The sequence below is a fragment of the Macrotis lagotis genome, chromosome 1 (genome assembly GCF_037893015.1).
Source record: "Macrotis lagotis isolate mMagLag1 chromosome 1, bilby.v1.9.chrom.fasta, whole genome shotgun sequence".
NCBI classification, from domain to species: Eukaryota; Metazoa; Chordata; class Mammalia; order Peramelemorphia; family Peramelidae; genus Macrotis; species Macrotis lagotis.
Window position 1 is genome coordinate 365,665,222 of NC_133658.1, and position 17,491 is coordinate 365,682,712.

The 17,491-nt window shown below is 38.2% G+C and overlaps 1 protein-coding gene across 2 annotated transcripts in view; it reads right to left on the reverse strand.

Moving 5' to 3' along the window:
• Positions 1–645: 645 nt before the first annotated feature.
• Positions 646–17,491, reverse strand: part of SPDYE4 (speedy/RINGO cell cycle regulator family member E4) — a 38,472-nt gene continuing 21,626 nt past the window's right edge. For both annotated transcript variants that reach the window (XM_074212359.1, XM_074212358.1), the window contains one exon: positions 646–2,526. The gene's annotated coding sequence lies outside the window, so the exon portion shown is untranslated. The remainder of the gene's footprint in view (positions 2,527–17,491) is intronic.

The following is a 17,491-nucleotide window of genomic DNA, read 5'->3' on the forward strand; positions in this document are numbered from 1 at the left end:
TTTCTTATCTCATTTGTATCTCTAAATTTATCCTCCTTTTCTCCTTTACCCTTCCTCTTTCTTTTCTATTCTAACACCTTTTGTCTTTCTTCCTCTTTCAATATTTCAATAAGTTTCTCCTGCTTAAAGAACTACACCTTTATTTCAATTAATGTTTCAATTTGCCAAATTCACACCAAACTTAGCTCCTTTTCCTGAAGCTCCTTTGCTTTACCTCTTTGATGAATTATTGCTCAGCTCATTCATATTTTTCTCCTTGACTCTCATTAAATGACAAGTCTCCATTCATAACTGTCTCCTCACTGTGAGATGTCTTGCCCCATTCTTTGTCATGTTGAATCCCCTCCAAGTTTATAGCTTGATTCTGTGCAGTCCCCTATTTCAATCTTTCGTAGCTGCACTGGAAGGTCAGGGACTAGCTTAGAAAATCAACACTGTATAGTTTTGTTTATATTCCAATTGGGTCCTGAGCAATCTCTAAAGGCTCCTCTTGCCAGTGTTTCCAACACCATGTTTCCAGGTTAATCCTATAACCTTTTAGTCTAAAGTCAAAATTAGAATGAGATTCCTTTTGGTCATTACTTTATAAAGTCCCTACCCTCTCCCCAACCCCAACTTCTATTATTAGCCTTTTTTGACAACCCCTTTCTTGCTCTTGGGAGGTAGTTTTTTTTTTTAAGTTGGATGCCTAGGAAGGACAATTGGAATGTGAAAATGAGAAGTTGAAGAAGGGCCTCCCTTGCACCTGGAAAAGATTGGCTTTTTCAGGGAAAGGAGAGATTTCCTGTGACCCCTTGTCATAGCAGTTATAAGGTTGTGTCTCCTGATTTCCTCAAATTTTGAAAATGGGTAGTGAGGAAAAAGGAAATAATTGATGAGAGGAAAATTTTCTCTACTGGATCTCTTTCTTTCCCAGTCCATTTCTCCACAGTATGTTCCTCCACTCTTGCTCTTTGTCTGATCAAAAAAGGGAGCAGACTTGGAGTCAAAGACTTAACATAAGAGTCTACTACTTCTACTATTTATGGAAATATCTTCACTGGGCATCAGATATCTTATCTACAAAATGAATGGATTCAACTAGATGGCATCTTTCATCTCTAAATCTATAATCCTATTATCTTTTCCTCTTCTGTTTTCCCTTCTTCTGTCACTTTTCTCACCTCCTTTCCATGCCCTATACCCTCTTATCCTCTCCCCTTCCTCTTGTTCTTTGTATTTCATCATCTTTTTCTGTCTTCCAACTTTTTCTTCTTTTTTTGAGTTTTCTTTACTTCCCTTATTCTTATTTTTAACTCATTTTTTAATATCTCTCTCCTTTCTCCTTCCTTCTCTTTTGTTTTAGTCAATCTAGAGTTAGTCAGCAAGATATTTTTGGCTGATATTTTGGCTTCCAAACTTTCTATTATTTCCCTATTGGCAATTTGCCCCAATTCCTACTCAGATTTATCCACAGAAAATCTCCAAACTCAGAGGAAGTCATAAAAAGGTCAGACTTAGAGACTCCTCCAATTTTCAATGGCTTAGAACATCCACAGCTGTTGAAAAATTGTATCCCTCTACCCTCTCTGTCACAACACTGAAAGTTGTAGTCATCAGTTGAAAACAGCTGCCTCTATTTCAGTCATATCAATATCTTCAGGGACAGCCATTCTCCTTGGGTGAAAGAAGCAGTCACTTCCCAGTCAAGTCCCCATTCCCTGCTATGGTATTCTTGGCCTTCTCCTTTCTCCTCAGCTGTTCTTTCACCATATTTGCTTCTTTCACTTCTCCCATTTCCATGCTTGTCTTTTCTAAAATTTCATGTTGGTCAAGCACTCTACACATCTCTGTTGTTCCAAAAGCATTACCTAATTAATTCTTCATTGCTTCTCCTTTTGATTTAATAACTTCTCTGCTGTTCCAATCATCTCTCCTCAGCATCTCTTCTACTCTTGATTCTGTGGCTGTTCTCAAGATCCTGTTTCCAGGAGTCCCCTTGTTCTATAGGTTTTCTTTCATCCACTACTTAGGTCTCTTCATCTGCTACTATCTTTCTGCTCCTTTTTCTCTGCTGCTTCTTTATCCTCAGTTGCTCTGTTTTGGGGGACTTCTCAAGTGTTCCCATCTTCCTTTTCCTTTTCTCCTTTGCTTCTCCATTCTTTTCACCTCCTCTCCTGATTTTCTTAGCCCAATTTAATTTTCATCCTTAATGGTTTCTTTTCACATCTTCTCAGCTGTTCCCATATCCTTGCTCCACTTTCTCCCAACTTCTCCATTGTCCTCAGGAACTTATCTTGGTTTTTTGATGTTTATATTTCTGCTGCCATTTTCTTTCTGCAGCCTCCTTTAAGTCTCCATTTTACTCAGGTCCTCTGCTTTATTTTTCATAACTGCCCTTATGATCCTGGTTTGGTGATCTTTTTCTTCAACTGCTCTTTCCTCTGTTATTAATGATTCTTCAAAAGCCTGCTTCTCTTGTTGTCTTCACTAATTCTTTCCTCCTCCTTCTCACTTTCTTTTTGTCCTTAGCCCATTACAGAGTTCCTGGAACATAAGATTTGTTTAATAAATGTTTGTCTAGACTTTCTCCTCAGCTGTTCTATTCCTCAGATCCCTGCAACTATCTAATTCACCCTAATTCAGTCCACTCTACTTTTATAACTTTCTCAGTTATGATTCTAAACCCTCCCACAATGCCCTTATGTCACCTGTGTTTTTCTTCCCTGTTCCTTTCTCCTCCTTAGCTCTTCTTCTCTCTTATCCAGCTTTTTGACTATTCATTTTCTAGTTCCACAGCCTCTGCTCCTGCTCAATAGAGCTTTGTTCTCTAGTTCTGGTTCTTTGGCTGCTCCAATCTGACTAACCCAGCCTCCCGAGCTTTCCCTTTTCTTTGTTAACATTTTCAAATTACCTTCTCTGTTTTACATAACTCCTTAGCTGCTTTCATCTTCCTGCTCCAACCTCCTATTCTCCAATCCATCTTGTTCTTTGCTTCAGTCTCCCTTTTCTTTTCTGTTTTCAAAATCCTGCAGAAACTCCCATTTTCCTGGGTCCTTTGTGATCCTTTTCTTTCCAGCTTAGTTCTATTTATCATGATTCTTTACCTTCTCCTACCCCTGGGTATCCATGCCATTTCCATTCTTTCACCTGTTTTTTCTTTTTCCTAGCTCCTTTAAAAACCTTCATTTCTCCTTTCTTTATTTTACATTTTTTTCATGACCCTTCATATATCCCTCCCATTCATATGTTCTTTGTCTGTGTTCTTTTTGCTGTTGCTCACAGTGTTTAAAATCTCTCTCCCTGCTCCCACCTGCTGTTCTTATCTTCTCTGTGATTTACAGAAGTTTGGATGTTTTTACTTGGTTCTTATTTTCTCTCCTTGTCTTTTCTGGCCCTCAATATTTCCATAAACCTGTTGCTTTCTCTGTTTATATGACTTATTCCAGTCTACTGTGTATCTCCTTTTTCTTCCTGTCCATTGTTGACAGTTCTTTAGGGACTTTTTTTCTCTAGTTATATTTCTCTGTTCTCCCTAGCTGCTTGCATCTTCATTTTCCTCTCCACTTCTCACTTTTAATGACTTCAGCACGTCCCCACTTCAGCATCCTTTCTACTCAGAAATTTAAATCCACATAGCTACGATCTCTCTGCTTTTTTCTGAAAAGCTGTCATTTCTGTTATAGACAGTTCCAACATCCATGCTACAAATCTTCTCAGCTGCCACTCTCTTCATTATTCATAACTCTATCTGTTCTTATCTCCTAGTTTCAATCTCTTCAATTTTGCTTTTAAACTACTCCTCTGTTTTCATGACTCAAATGTTCTCTTTCCCTATCCAAAAGAGTCTCCTCTACTGATCCTTTAGAAGCTGCTCTCTTGACTGGGCGTGATAATGCACATTATATTGTTCCTAGGGAGGCTGATAAAGGTGGATTTATTGAATCCAGAAGTTCTAAATTGGTTAAATCCAATCTGGTATCATTGCTAAGTTCAGCACCAATATGATGAGCCCCTTACAATAGCATCTACCTTGCGAAATCAGTCCAGGAGCATTTGAAATGGAGCATTTCAAAAACTATCAGACTAATCAGTAGTGGGGTCAGGCTTTTAAGTCATTTTACTTCCCTAGTTTAGATATGGAGATCCAGTGGGGAAAAAAAGATTTACAGTTCTGCTATGCCTCAGTTAATCTCAGGTTTTTTCTTCCTCCTTAAGGAGTAGATGATGTCAACACTTAAGGAGGTAGCTGCTGTCAGAACCTTATATGTCGATTAGGCCAGCTTCTCCTACCCCTTTCTTTTGTCAAATCTCTGGTACATCTTTCAGTGTCTTCCATTTCTGCTGCAGTGTCCTTTTCCACTTTTCATAATCATTCAGCTGCTCATTTACAGATTTGCTTTCCTCTTATTTCACATTTTAGGTTCCCTTCTCTGATCTTCAAGTAATGCTGGAATTGTTCCCATTTCCTTGGTCACTTCATTTTCTTTAGGTACATAAATATCCATTATTTTTTTGTTTGGTTTGATTTTTGCCTCTGAGTTTATGCTTTCCTTTGATGCTCTTAAGTTTTTTTCATATAATCTTTTCTCTTTTCAAGGGTCTTTCCCTTTCTCAATATCCCTTCTTGTGAGTTTGGAATGAGCAGGAAGATAATGAGGGTAAAGAAAATAATGCTTTTATTCTTGAGTTCCCACCCTTCCAACCTTAAAGATGCTTCTATCCCATCTTCATAAATATTCCCTCTCTTCACTGAAATCATTCTAGAGACACAGTCTTAACTATTTGCCCTAAAGACTTCCTTCTCTATCTTTTCTTTTTTTTCCAATTTTTATCTCCTATTTCTATTCTATCACCTTTTGTCTTTAGGCTTCTCTTGCTCAATGATCTATATGTTGTTTCAATAATTGTCTCTTCCAATTTCCCAAACTCACACCCAATTTAGCTCCTTTTCCTGGGGCTCCTTTGCTTATATTCTTTTAAGTGGACTATTGTTTCCTCACCTTCTATTCAATTTTTTCCTTCACTCAGAATGACAGGTCTCCATTCATGACCTCACCATAAGGTCCTGCTTCATTCTGTGGCATGCTGAAGTCCCCTCCGTGGTCTTAGCCCAATTTTCTGCTGTCCCACATTTCAAGCTTTCCTAAATGTTCTGGGAGGTCGGGCACTAGCATAGGAAATCTACACTGTAGTTTTATTCCTATTCAAATTGGGTTCTGAACCAACTCCAAAGGCCTCTCCATCCATGGTTTCCATCACCATTTTTCTTAACCCCTTTAGCTTTTTGATCTAAGATCAGAGAATTAGACTCCCTTTTGGGCATCTCTTTATAAGTCCCTTTCTTCTCCACAACCCCAACTTCTTAGTCTTTTTTGAGAACCCATCTCTTGCTTTGAGGAAGGTAGTTTAGGAAGTTGGAAATTGAAGAAGGGCCTCCCCTGAAATTCGAGGGGAGGGGACAGGGGAGATTTATGACCCCTTCTCATAGCAGCTAAGAGTTTGTGTTACCTGATTTCCACCAATTTTAAGAGTGGACAGTGAGGAAAAAGGAAAAGACTAAATTGAACAGGGAGAAGAAAATTTTCTCTACTGGATCTCTCTTTTTCCAGTCGGTTTTTTTTTGTCTTTCTCCACTGCATGTTCCTTCACTCTTCCTCTTTTCCCTGTCTCATCAAAAAAAGGAGCAGCTTTGGAATAAAAGGAATAACATGAGTCTGATACTTTTACTGTTCATCTAAATAACTTCTCTGGGTCTCAAATATTTATAAAATGGATTGAACTAGATAATATCTTTTAACTCAATCTATAGACCTATTATCTTTTGCTCCTTTTCTCTTCTCCTGTCCCTTCTCTCTCCTCCTTTCCATGTCCTACACCCTCATATCCTCTCCCCTTTTCTCATTCCTTTTATTTCCTTATCTTTTTCTTTAGTCAAACCTGGGTTTTTTCTTTTTTTGATCTTCTTTACCTCCCTTATTGTTTTAACTTTTTTCCTACATGTCTCTCCTTTCTCCTTCCCTTTTATTATTTTACTCAATCAAGATTTAGTAAGATATTTTTGGCTGACATGTTGGCTTCCAAAATTCATATTATTTTCCTATCAGCATTTTGCCCAAATTCCTACCCAGATTTATCCATAGAAAATCTCCAAATTCAGTGGAGGTAAGAGAAAAGTCCAGACTTAGAGGTTTTCCAATTGTCAATGGCTTAGAACATCCACAGTTGTTGAAAAACTGTAACCCTGTACCCTTTCAGTCATATAATTTAAAGTTGTAGTCATCATTTGCAAACATCTGCCTGTTTCACAGTCTATCAATATCTGCAGTTTCAGTCATTCTTCTTGGGTGATAGAAGCAATCACTTCCCATTTCCCTGCTATGGTATCCTTGGCTTCTCCTTTCTCCTCAGTTGTTCTATTCGTCATACTTGCTTCTTTCACTCCTCCCATTTCCATGCTTGTCTTTTCTAAAATTTCATGTTGGTCAAGCATTCTACATTATTCTCTATTGTTCCACAAACATTACCTAATTAACTCTTCATTGATTCTCCTTTTATGTTAACAGTTTCTCTGCTGTTCCCATAACCTTTTGTCAGCAGCTCTTCTACTCTTAGTTCTCTGGATGTTCCCAGGATCCTCTTTCCAGAAGTCTATGCTTCCCCTTTCTCTATAGATTTTCTTTCATCTATTACTTAGAATCTATTCTTCATCTGCTACTGTCTTTCTGCTGCATTTTTCTCTGATTCTCCTTTCCCTGAAGTTGCTCTGTTTTGGGGGACTTCTCAATGGTTCCCATCTTTTCTTTTACTGTTTCTCCATTTTTTTTCAGCTCTGCTTCTGATATTCACAGCTCTTAGCCTAATTTAAATTTTTTCCTCTTCAAGGGCCTTTTCTCACAACTCCTCAGCTGTTCCCATGTCCTTGCTCCACCTTCTCCCAACTTCTCCTCTGACCTCAGCAGCTTTTCTTGCTTTTTTATGGTTCTATTTGATGGTTCTAATACTGCTTTCATTTCCTTCCTACAGCTTCCTTTAGGTCTCCATTTTACTTAGTACCTCTATTTTTCATATTTCTTTGGCTGCCCTTATCATCCTGCTTTGGTGGCCTTTTTCTTCAACTGCTCTTTTTCTCCCCTTCCTCTGTAATTGATTCTTCATTTACTACCTTCTCTGATTGTCTTCACCAATTCCTCTTTTTTTCTCTCCTTTTTCTCCCTCTCTTTGTCTTTAGCCCATAGCAGAGTTTCTGGAACATAAGAGTTGCTTTAGACTTTCTCCTCAGCTGTTCTATTTCTCAGACCCCTTCAACTGTTTAATTTACCCCAATTCAATCTGCTTTTCATCCCCCCTCATTCCCCATACTACTTCACTGTTTGTCTTCACTGCTCTTTCCTTCCTCCTGAGCTCTTCTCTATTGTTCACAGCATTTTGACTATTCATTTTCTAGTTCCACACTCTCTGCTCCTCAGTAGAGCTTTATTCTCTTGTTCTGATTCTTTGGCTTCTCCCATCTGCATAAACTAATCTTCTGAGCTTCTCACTCATCTTGTTTTTCTCCAAAATTTCCAAATTGCCTTCTCTTTTGTAGTTACTTTGCTTTCATCTTACTGCTCCAACTCCCTATGCTTCTCCAAATCTGTTTGTCTTTTTCCCGGTAGCTCTTTTCTTCAATCTCCCATTTGTCCTTCATCTCTCTGTGGTTTAAAAGGCCAGCAGAAAACTCCCATCTCCCTGGATCCTATATGATCATTTTCCATCCGGGTTCTTTTAATCATGATTGCCTGCTCTTACACTGGACTTCAATTCTTCAATACTTTCACCAGCTTTTTTCCCCCTACCTCCTCAGAAACCTTCATTTCTCCTTTATTACTTATATGCCTTCATATGCCCCTGCCCACGTCTTTAGCCATTTTCTTTTGCAGTTGCTCATACTGTTTCATTATCTCTCTCCAGCTTCCTCTACCCTCACCTGCTTTTATCTTCTGTTTTACAGCTGCTTGGAAAACCCTACTCCCTGTTCCTTTTTTTCTTTCTTTTTCTATTTATTCTGGCTCTAGATAGTTGCATAAACCTGTTCATTTATATGAGCTATTCCAGTCTACTGTGCATCTCTTTTTGTGTCCTATTGTTCACAGTTCTTTAGAGATTTGTTTTCTCTAGTTTTCTATTTATCATTTATCCCTAGTTTGTCCCATCTTCATTCTCTCCACTGTTCTTTTCATGACTTCAGCATCTCCCCACTTAAGTGTACTTTCTTTCTCCTTAGAAATTTAGATCCACACAGCTACCATCTGCTTTTGTCCTAAGTAGCTTTTTCGTTTCTGTATACAGTTCCATCATACATGCTACAAATGCCTCTGCTATCATTCTTTCCTGTCATTCATAACTTTCTGGCTGTTCTTAGCTCCTAATTTTCAATCTCTTCAATTTTCCCTTTAAACTACTATTCTTTGTTTTCATGAGTCAAATGGTACATATCTATTATACTGTTCCTAGTGAGGCTGTTGGTGGATCCATTGAAACCAGAAGTTCCAATGAGGCATTCATACTAAGTTCTGGAATAGGGTCTACCTGACTAAATCAGCCCAGGGCAGAAATGGAATATTTCTAAAGCACCCAGATTAATCAGTAGTGGAGTCAGGCATATGAGTCATTGTATTTCCCACCTAGTTTAGATAGGGAGTCCCAGACAAAAAAAAAAAATCATCATCCCAGGTTTTTCCTTCCTCCTTAAGGGATAGATGCTGTCAACACTGGAGGTAACTTATAAGAACCTCAAATGAATCCCTCAGACCAGCTTCTCCTACCTCTATAGTTTGTCAAATCTCTGGCACTTGAGGGGCTTCCCTTTTTCCTGCAGTGTCCTTATCCTCCATTATTCTTAATCATTTAACTACTCATTTACAGATTTGCTTTCCTCTTATTTCATATACTACTTTCCATTCTCTGATTAATGCCTAAGTTGCTCACTTCATTTTCTTTAGCTACTTCAACATGGTTTTTTTTGGGGGGGGTTGCTTCTAGATAAATGCTTTCATGTGATGCTCTTCTATTTTTCTCATACATTCCCATGCTCTCTCTTCAGATGTCTTCAATTTCTTGATATCCCTTCTTGTGAGACCCGAGTTTGGAGTGAGAAAGAATGAGGATATAAAAAACAATGCTTTTATTCTTTGGTCTTTTGAGTTCCTGTCCTTCCTGCCTTCAAGATGCTTCTGCCCCACCTTCATATCACCCCCCTCCACTAAAATTCTATAGCTCCCACAGCATACCTATTTGCTTTTTAGACTTTCTTCTGTATCTCTTCTGTTTATATTTTTTTCTCTTTTCCTATCCTTTTTGTCATGTCCTTCCCACTTTTTGTCTTTTTTCTTATCTCATTTCTCTCTGATCCCTATCTCTGAATTTATCCTTTTTCTCCTTTACCCTTGCTTCTTGTCAATTCACTTTTTTGTCTTTCTGCCCCTCTCAATATTTCAATCAGCTTCTCCAGCTCAAATATCTCTACCTTTATTTCAGTAATTACCACATCCAATTCCCCAAATTCACACCTAATTTAGCTCCTTTTCCGGGGGCCCCTTTGCTTTTACTCTTTTAAATGGGATTATTTTCTCATCTCCAATTCATTTTTTTCCCTTGACTCTAACTTACACATCTCCATTCATACCCTCCTTCTCACTCTGAGATGGCCTAACTCATTCTTTGTCATGCTGAAGTACCCTCCATGTTCTCTGCCTGATTCTCTACTGTCCCACATTTCAAGTATTCCTAGATCATCAGGCACTAGCTTAGGAAATCTACAGTATAGAGATTAATTAATATTCACATTGGGTTCTGAACCATATCCAAAGGCCTCTCACTCCATGGTTTCTATCACCATCTTTCTAAGCTAATCCCTTTAACTTTTTGATTTAAGAATCAGAGAATAAGACTCCCTTTTGGGCAAAAAATCTCTTTCTTCTGCGCAACCCCAACTTCTATTATTAGAATTTTTTGGTGATCCATTTCTCCTTTAAGGTAAGTGGTTTTGGAAGTTGGATGCCTAGAAAAGACAAGTGGAATGGGAAAATGGGAAAATGAAGAAGGGCCTCCCATGCACCAGGAAAAAGGTTGGCTTTTTCAGGACAGCCGGAGAGATTTCTTCTGACCCCTTTTCACAGCAGCTATACGGGATTTCCTCCAATTTAGAGAGTGGATGGTGAGGAAAAGGAAAAGATTAAATTGAACAAAGGGAAAAATTTTCTCCCCTGAAAATTTATTGTCTTTTTTTTGTCTCTTTTCTCACAGTGTGTTCCTCCACTCTTGCCCTTTTCTCATCAAAAAAGGAAGCAGATTTGAAGTCAAAGGATTAACATGTCAGTCTTCTACTACTACTAATGCTATTTGTGGAAATATCTTCTCTGGGCTTCAGATATTTTATCTATAAAATGAAAGTATTAATCCAAATGGCACCTTTCATCTCTAACTCTATAAGCTTGTTATCTTTTGCTCTTTTGTTTTCCCTTCTATCACATTTCCCCCCTTCTTTCCATGCCTTACACTCTCTTATCCTCTCCCCTTCCTCTTTTCTTATTCTTTGTATTTCCTTACCTTTTCTTTCTTCAAACCTATTTTTCTTCATCTTTTTGGGCAATCTTTACACCCCATATTCTTCCTTTTGAAACTCATTTTCTTACATCTCTCTCCTTCCTCCTTCACTTTTTTTATTTTAATCAAGATTTAGTCAGCTAGGTATTTTTGGCTGACATGTTATGCTTCCAAAATTCCTATCATTTTCCTATCAGCAATTTACCCAAATTCCTATCCAGGTTTATCCAATGAAAATCTCCAAACTTGGTAGATGTCAGAAGAAAGATCAGACTTAGAAGCTGATCCAAGTGTCAGTGACTGAGAACTTTTATAGCTATTGAATGAGAATAACCCTGTACCCTCTGTCACATCACTGAAAGTTGTAGTCATCAATTGTAAATATCAGATCTTAGCAATATCTATAGGGACAGTCATTCTCCTTGGGGGAGAAAAAGCTGCCACTTCCCTATTGTGTTATTCTTGACTACCTCTTTCTCCTCACCTGTTCTATTCCTCATACCTGGTTCTTTCCCTCCTCCCATTTCTATGCTTGTCTTTTCTAAAATTTCATTTTAGTCAAGAATTCTACACATCTGTTATCCCAAAACATTACCTAATTAACTCTTCATTGCTTCTCCTTTTGTTTTAATAGCTTTGCTGCTGTTCTCATCACTTCTCCTCAGCATCTATTCTACTCCTGGTTCTGTGGCTGTTCCCAGAATCCTGTTTCCAGGAGTCTATGCTTCCCCTTTTTCTATAGGTTTTCTTTCATCTATTACTTAGATCTCTTCATCTACTGTCCTTTTGCTCCATTTTTCTCTACTACTCCTTCCAACTAAGTTGTACTGTTTTGGGGAGCTTCTCAAGGGCTCCCTTTTTCCTTTTCCTTTTCTCCTTTGTTTTTCCATTTTTTCCTCAGGTCCTCTCCTGATATTCACAGCTCTTAGCCCAATATAAACTTAACAACTTTTTCCTCAATGGCCTTTTTTCACAACTCTTCAACTGTTCCTATGTCCTTGCTCTACCTTCTCCCAACTTCTCCTTTGTCCTCAGCAGCTTCTCTTGGTTTTTTTGTATGTTTCTATTACTGCTTCCATTTCTTTCCTGCAGCCTCCTTTATGTCTCCATTTTACTCAGGTCCTTTGTTTTTTATAACTCTTTGACTTCTCATCACTCTCCTTTGGTGATCTTTTTCCTTCAGCTTCTCTTTCCTCCCTTTCCTCTGTTATTAATGATTCCTCGGTTGCTACCTTCTCCATTTATTCACTCATCCCTCTTCTTTCTTGCTTTTTTTCCTCCCTTTTTGTCCTTAGTTCATAGAAGAGTTTCTGGTACATAACAGTTGATTAATAAATGCCTGCTTTTCTGGACTTTCTCCTCAGCTGTTCTGTTTCTCATACCCCTTCAAGTAATTCACACATATTTAGTCTACTCTACTTTTTCAACTTCCTCAGTTATGTTTCTCATCCCCCCACACACACACATTCCCCATATTACTTTGCCTGTTACTGTCATCACTGTTCTTTTCTCCTCCTCAGCATATCTTATGTTGTTCACAGTGTTTTGACTATTCATTTTCTAGTTCCATAGCCTCTGATCCTCTTCAATGCAGCTTTGTTCTCTTGTTCTGGTTCTTTAGATGCTCCCATCTCTCTCTAATGCAGTCTCCTGAGCTTCTTGTTTGTTTTTTCACAAGATTTCCAAATTGCTTTCCTCTATGGTACATAACCCACTAGTTACTTTCATTTTCCTGTTCCAACACACTAAACTTCTCCAAATCTGTTTGTGTCTTTTTCCTCTTGTTCTTTGCTTCTATCTCCCATTTGTCCTTAGTCCCTCCTTTCTGTTTTCAAAGACCTGCAGAAGCTCCCATCTTCCTGGGCCCTGTATGATCTTTTTCCTTCTCAGATCTTTTAATCATGATTCCTTAACTTCCACTTCTGGGTTTCCATGCTATTTCCCTCCTTTCACCTGCTTTTTCCCCTCAACCCCTCAAAAACCTGCATTTCTCATTTATTAAATTTTTTCATGACCCTTCATATGCCCCTGCCATGGCATTTTTCTCTTCTGCTTGTTGCTCACACTGTTTCAAAATCTCTCTCCAGCCTCCCCTACTCTCACCTGCTATTTTTATCTTCTCTGTGTTTAAAGTTGCTTAGATATTTCCTACTCCCTACCTTTCTATCTTTTTGTTTGTGGCTCTAGATATTTACAGAAATCTTCTCCTTTCTCCATTGTTATTCTGATTCCAATCTCCTGTGCATCTCCTTTTCCTTCCTATTGTTCACAGTTCTTTAGAGATTTTTCTTTTCCACTAGCTTTCTTTTTCTCTATTATACCTAGCTGCTTCCATTTTCAAAAGTTCCATTTTTCTCTTTTACTACTTCAGCATCTCCCCACTTTAGTATCATTTGCTTCTTTCTCCTCAGAAATTTAAATCCACACAGCTACTATCTCTTTCCTTTGGCCTTTTTTTGGATCACTTATTTCTGTGATAGTTCTGACATCCATGAAACAGTCTCCTCAGCTGTCACTATTATTCATAACTCTATAGCTATTCTTATCTAGTTTCAGTCTATTCAATTTTTTTTAAAACTGTTCTGTTTTCATGGCCCAAATATTCTGTTCCCAGAACCAAAGCTGCACTTCTGACTGTGTGTGATAGTGCACAACTATTATACTGTTCCTATGGAGGCTGATGAAGGGGGATCTTCTGAATCCTTAAGTTCTAAGTTAAGTCCAATCAGTATACACACTAAGTTCAAAAGTAGCTCCCTGGAATCAAATTTACCTGGTTGAATCATACCAGGGCAGAAATGGAGCATTTCAAAAGCTCCCAGACTAATCAGTAGTGGGTCAGGCATAAGAGTCACTTTCCCACCTAGTATAGATAGGGAAATCCAGCCCAAAAAGAAAAGATTCACAATTCCACAGCTATGCCTCAGTCTATCCAAGGTTGTTTTTCCCTAAAAGTGCAAAAGAAGGTGGCTTAGCCCTACCTGATCTGAAATTATATTATAAAGCATCAGTCATCAAAACTGTCTGGTATTGGCTAAGAAACAGAGTGGTGGACCAGAGGAATAGACTACATGTAATAGCAGGAAATCATTATAGTAATCTGCTGTTTGATAAACCCAAAGAGTCCAACTATTGAGATAAAAACTCTCTCTTTGATAAAAACTGCTGGGGAAATTGGAAGGGTATGGAAGAAACTTAGATTAGACCAACACCTCACACCCTATACCAAGATAAAATCCAAATAGTTACAGGACTTAAGTTACAGGACATAAAAAAATACTATAAGCAAACTAGAAGATCAAGGAGTAGTTTACCTGTCAAAGGGAAGCAGTTTATGACCAAGGAAGGGATGGAGAACATCACTAAAAACAAACTAGATGATTTCAATTACATTAAATTGAAAAACTGTTGCACAGACAAAAACCACCGTAAACAAGATCAAAAGAAATGTAATAAATTAGGAAACAATCTTTACAACTAATGTTTCTGACAAAGGACTCATTTCTAAAATATACAGAGAACTGAGTCAAATTAAAAAAAAAAGTCATTCCCCAATTGACAAATGGTCAAAGGATATGCAAAGGCAATTTACAGAGGAGATCAAAGCAATCCATAGTCATATGAAAAATTTCCCTAAATCATTACTTATTAGAGAAGTGTAAATTAAAGGTTCTCTAAGGTACCACCTCACACCTCTCAGACTGGCCAATATGACCAGAAAGGATAATTATCATTGGTGGAAGGGCTGTGAGAAATCTGGGATGTTATTACAATGTTGGTGGAGCTGTGATGATCCAACTTTTCTGGAGAGCAATTTGGAACTGCGCCCAAAGGACAAAAAAAAATGTGCATACCCTTTGATCCAGCAATACCACTACTGGGTCTATACCCTGAAGAGATAATGAAAAAGGGTAAAAACATCACTTCTACAAAAATATTCATAGCAGCCCTGTTTGTGGTGGCAAAGAACTGGAAATCAAGTAAATGTTCTTCAACTGGGAAATGGCTTGGCAAACTGTGGTATATGTATGTCATGGAACACTATTATTCTATTAGAAACCAGGAGGGATGGGAATTCAGGGAAGCCTGGAGGGATTTGTATGAACTGATGCTGAGTGAGATAAGCAGAACCAGAAAACACTGTACACCCTAACAGCAACATGGGGGCAATGATCAACCTTGATGGACTCACTCACTCCATCAGTGCAACAATCAGGGACAATTTGGGGCTGTCTGTAATGGAGAATACCATCTATATCCAGAGAAAGAACTGTGGAGTTTGAACAAAGACCAAGGACTATTAACTTTAATTTAGCAAAGAAACTGATATCTTATTGTCTGATCTTTCTATCTCTTATACTTTACGTTTCTTCCTAAAGGATATGATTTCTCTCTCATCACATTCAATTTGGATCAATGTACACCATGGAAACAATGTAGATTGGCAAATTGCCTTCTGGGGGGGGGAGGGGGAGGGAAGTAAGACTAGGGGAAAAATTGTCAAAATGAATACAATCTTTAAAAAAAAAACAAGGTTGTTTTTTTTCTTCCTTAAGGAGTGGATGCAGTCATTACTTAAGGTTGCTGATCCATCCCTGAGACCAGCTGCTCCTGCTTCTCTAGTTTGTCAAATCTCTAGTACTTGTTTCTTCAGAAGCTTCCCTTTCCCCTACAGTGCCCTTCTCCTCCACTTAATCATTCAGCTGCTTATTTACAAATTTGCTTTCCTCTTATTTCACATCTTAGGTTCCCTTCTTTCATCTTCATGCCATGCCTATGCTCCCAATTCCTTGGTCACTTCAATTACTTCATCTTCCATTTTATTGCTTTTTTAATATTTTTTTTGCCTCTGGAATATGCTTTCATGTGATTCTCCAATTTTTCTCATATATTAACCTGTTCTCTGTTCAGGTGTCTTTCCCTGTATCAATATCCCTTCTTGTGAGATCTGAGTTTGGAGTGAGCAAGAATGAGGGTATAGAAAGCATGCTCTTATTCCTTTCTTTGTCTTTTGAGTTCCCATCCTTCCTGCCTTCAAGATGCTATCCCACCATGAGATTCATTCCTTCCCTCCACTCTATAGATCTCATAGCTTACCTATATGTCCTATAGACTTCCTACTGTATCTCTTCTGTTTATATTTTTTCATTTCTCATCTTTTCCTATCATTTCCCTATCATATCTTTCCCTCTCTTTGATTTCTATTTCTGACCCCTATCTCTGAATTTACCCTTTTTTTTCTCCTTTACCCTTCCTCTTCTATTCTAGCACTTTTTGACTTCCTATCTCAGTAATTCAGCTTCTCCTGCTCAATTCTCCTTATTTCAATTATTGTCTCATCCAATTCATCAAACTCACACCCAGCTTAGTTCCTTTGCCTCTGGGCTCCTTTGCTTTACCTCTTTTAAGTGGAAAGAATTATTTCCTTATCTCCTATTCAATTTTTTTTCTCCTTGACTCTAAATGACAAGTCTCCATTAATGACTTTCTCCTCACTAAAAGATGTCTTGCCTCATTCTTTGTAATGCTGAAGTCCCCTCCAAGTTCTTAGCCTGATTCTGTGCTGTTCCCCATTTCAAACTTTGCTAGCTGTAATGGTAGGTCAGGCACTACCTGAAAAATCTATACTGAACAGTGTTGTTTATATTCAGATTGGGGCCTCCATCATCTCCAAAGACCCTCCCCCCCCATTGTTTCCATCATGATCTTTCCAAGCTAACCCTTTACATTTTTCGTCTAATGTCAGAATCAGAGAATGAGACTCCTTTTGGGCATCTCTTTATAAAATTCCTTTCTCCCCAACCCCAACTTCTATTATTAACCTTTTTGACAATCCATTTCTTGCTTTGAGGGAGGTAGTTTTGGAAGTTGCATGTCTACATGAGAAAATCAGAATGTGAAAATAGGAAATTGAAGAAGAGCCCCCACTGAAATGGGAAAAAGGTTGGCTATTTCAGGGAGCAGGAGAGATTTCTTGTGACTCCTTCTTATAGCAGCTATAAGGTTGTGTCTCCTGATTTCCACCAATCTTTAGAGTGGATGGTGAGGAAAAAGAGAAGACCAAATTGAACAGGGAGAGGAAAAATCTCTCTTAGATCTCTCTTTCCCAGTATCATTTTGTCTATTTCTCCACAATGTGTTCCTGCACTCTTGCTCTTTTGCCTCATCAAAAAGGGGATTCAGATTTGGAGTCAAAGTATTAACGTGAGTCTGCTATTTCTGCTATTTGTGGAAATATCTTCTCTGGGCCTCAGATATTTTATCTATTAAATGAATAGGTTAAACAAAATGGCATCTTTCATCTCTAAATCTATAATCCTATTATCTTTTGCTCTTCTGTTTTCCTTCTCCTGTCCCCCTTCCCCCCCCTCCTTTCTATGCCCCACACCCTCTTATCCTCTCCCCTTCCTCTTGTCTCATTCTTTGTATTTCCTTATCTTTTTTCTTCAAAGCTGTTTTCCTTAATCTTTTTTGGGTAGTACCCCCCTTATTCTTACTTTTGAAACTCATTTTCTTATATATCTCTCATTCCCTTTCTTCATTTTAGTCAATCAAGATTTAGTCAGCAAGATATTTTGGCTAGCATTTTATGCTTCCAAAATTCTTATTATTTTCCTAATAGCAATTTAGACAAATTCTTACCAAAATTAATCCACAGAACATCTTCAAGCTCAGTGGATATCACAGAAAAGTTGACTTCAGAGGCTGCTCCAAGAGTCAGTGGCTGAGAACTTCTACAGCTGTAGAAGAAGACTTTACCCTGTACCCATACCCTCTCTGTCTTCACTGAAAGTTAGTTGTCAACTGTAAACAACTGCCTTCTACTCTTGGTTCTATGGCTATTCCCAGGATCGTTTCCAGGAGTCTATGCTTCCCTGTTCTCTACTACTGTCTTTCTGTTCCATTTTTCTCTGCTTCCCCTTTT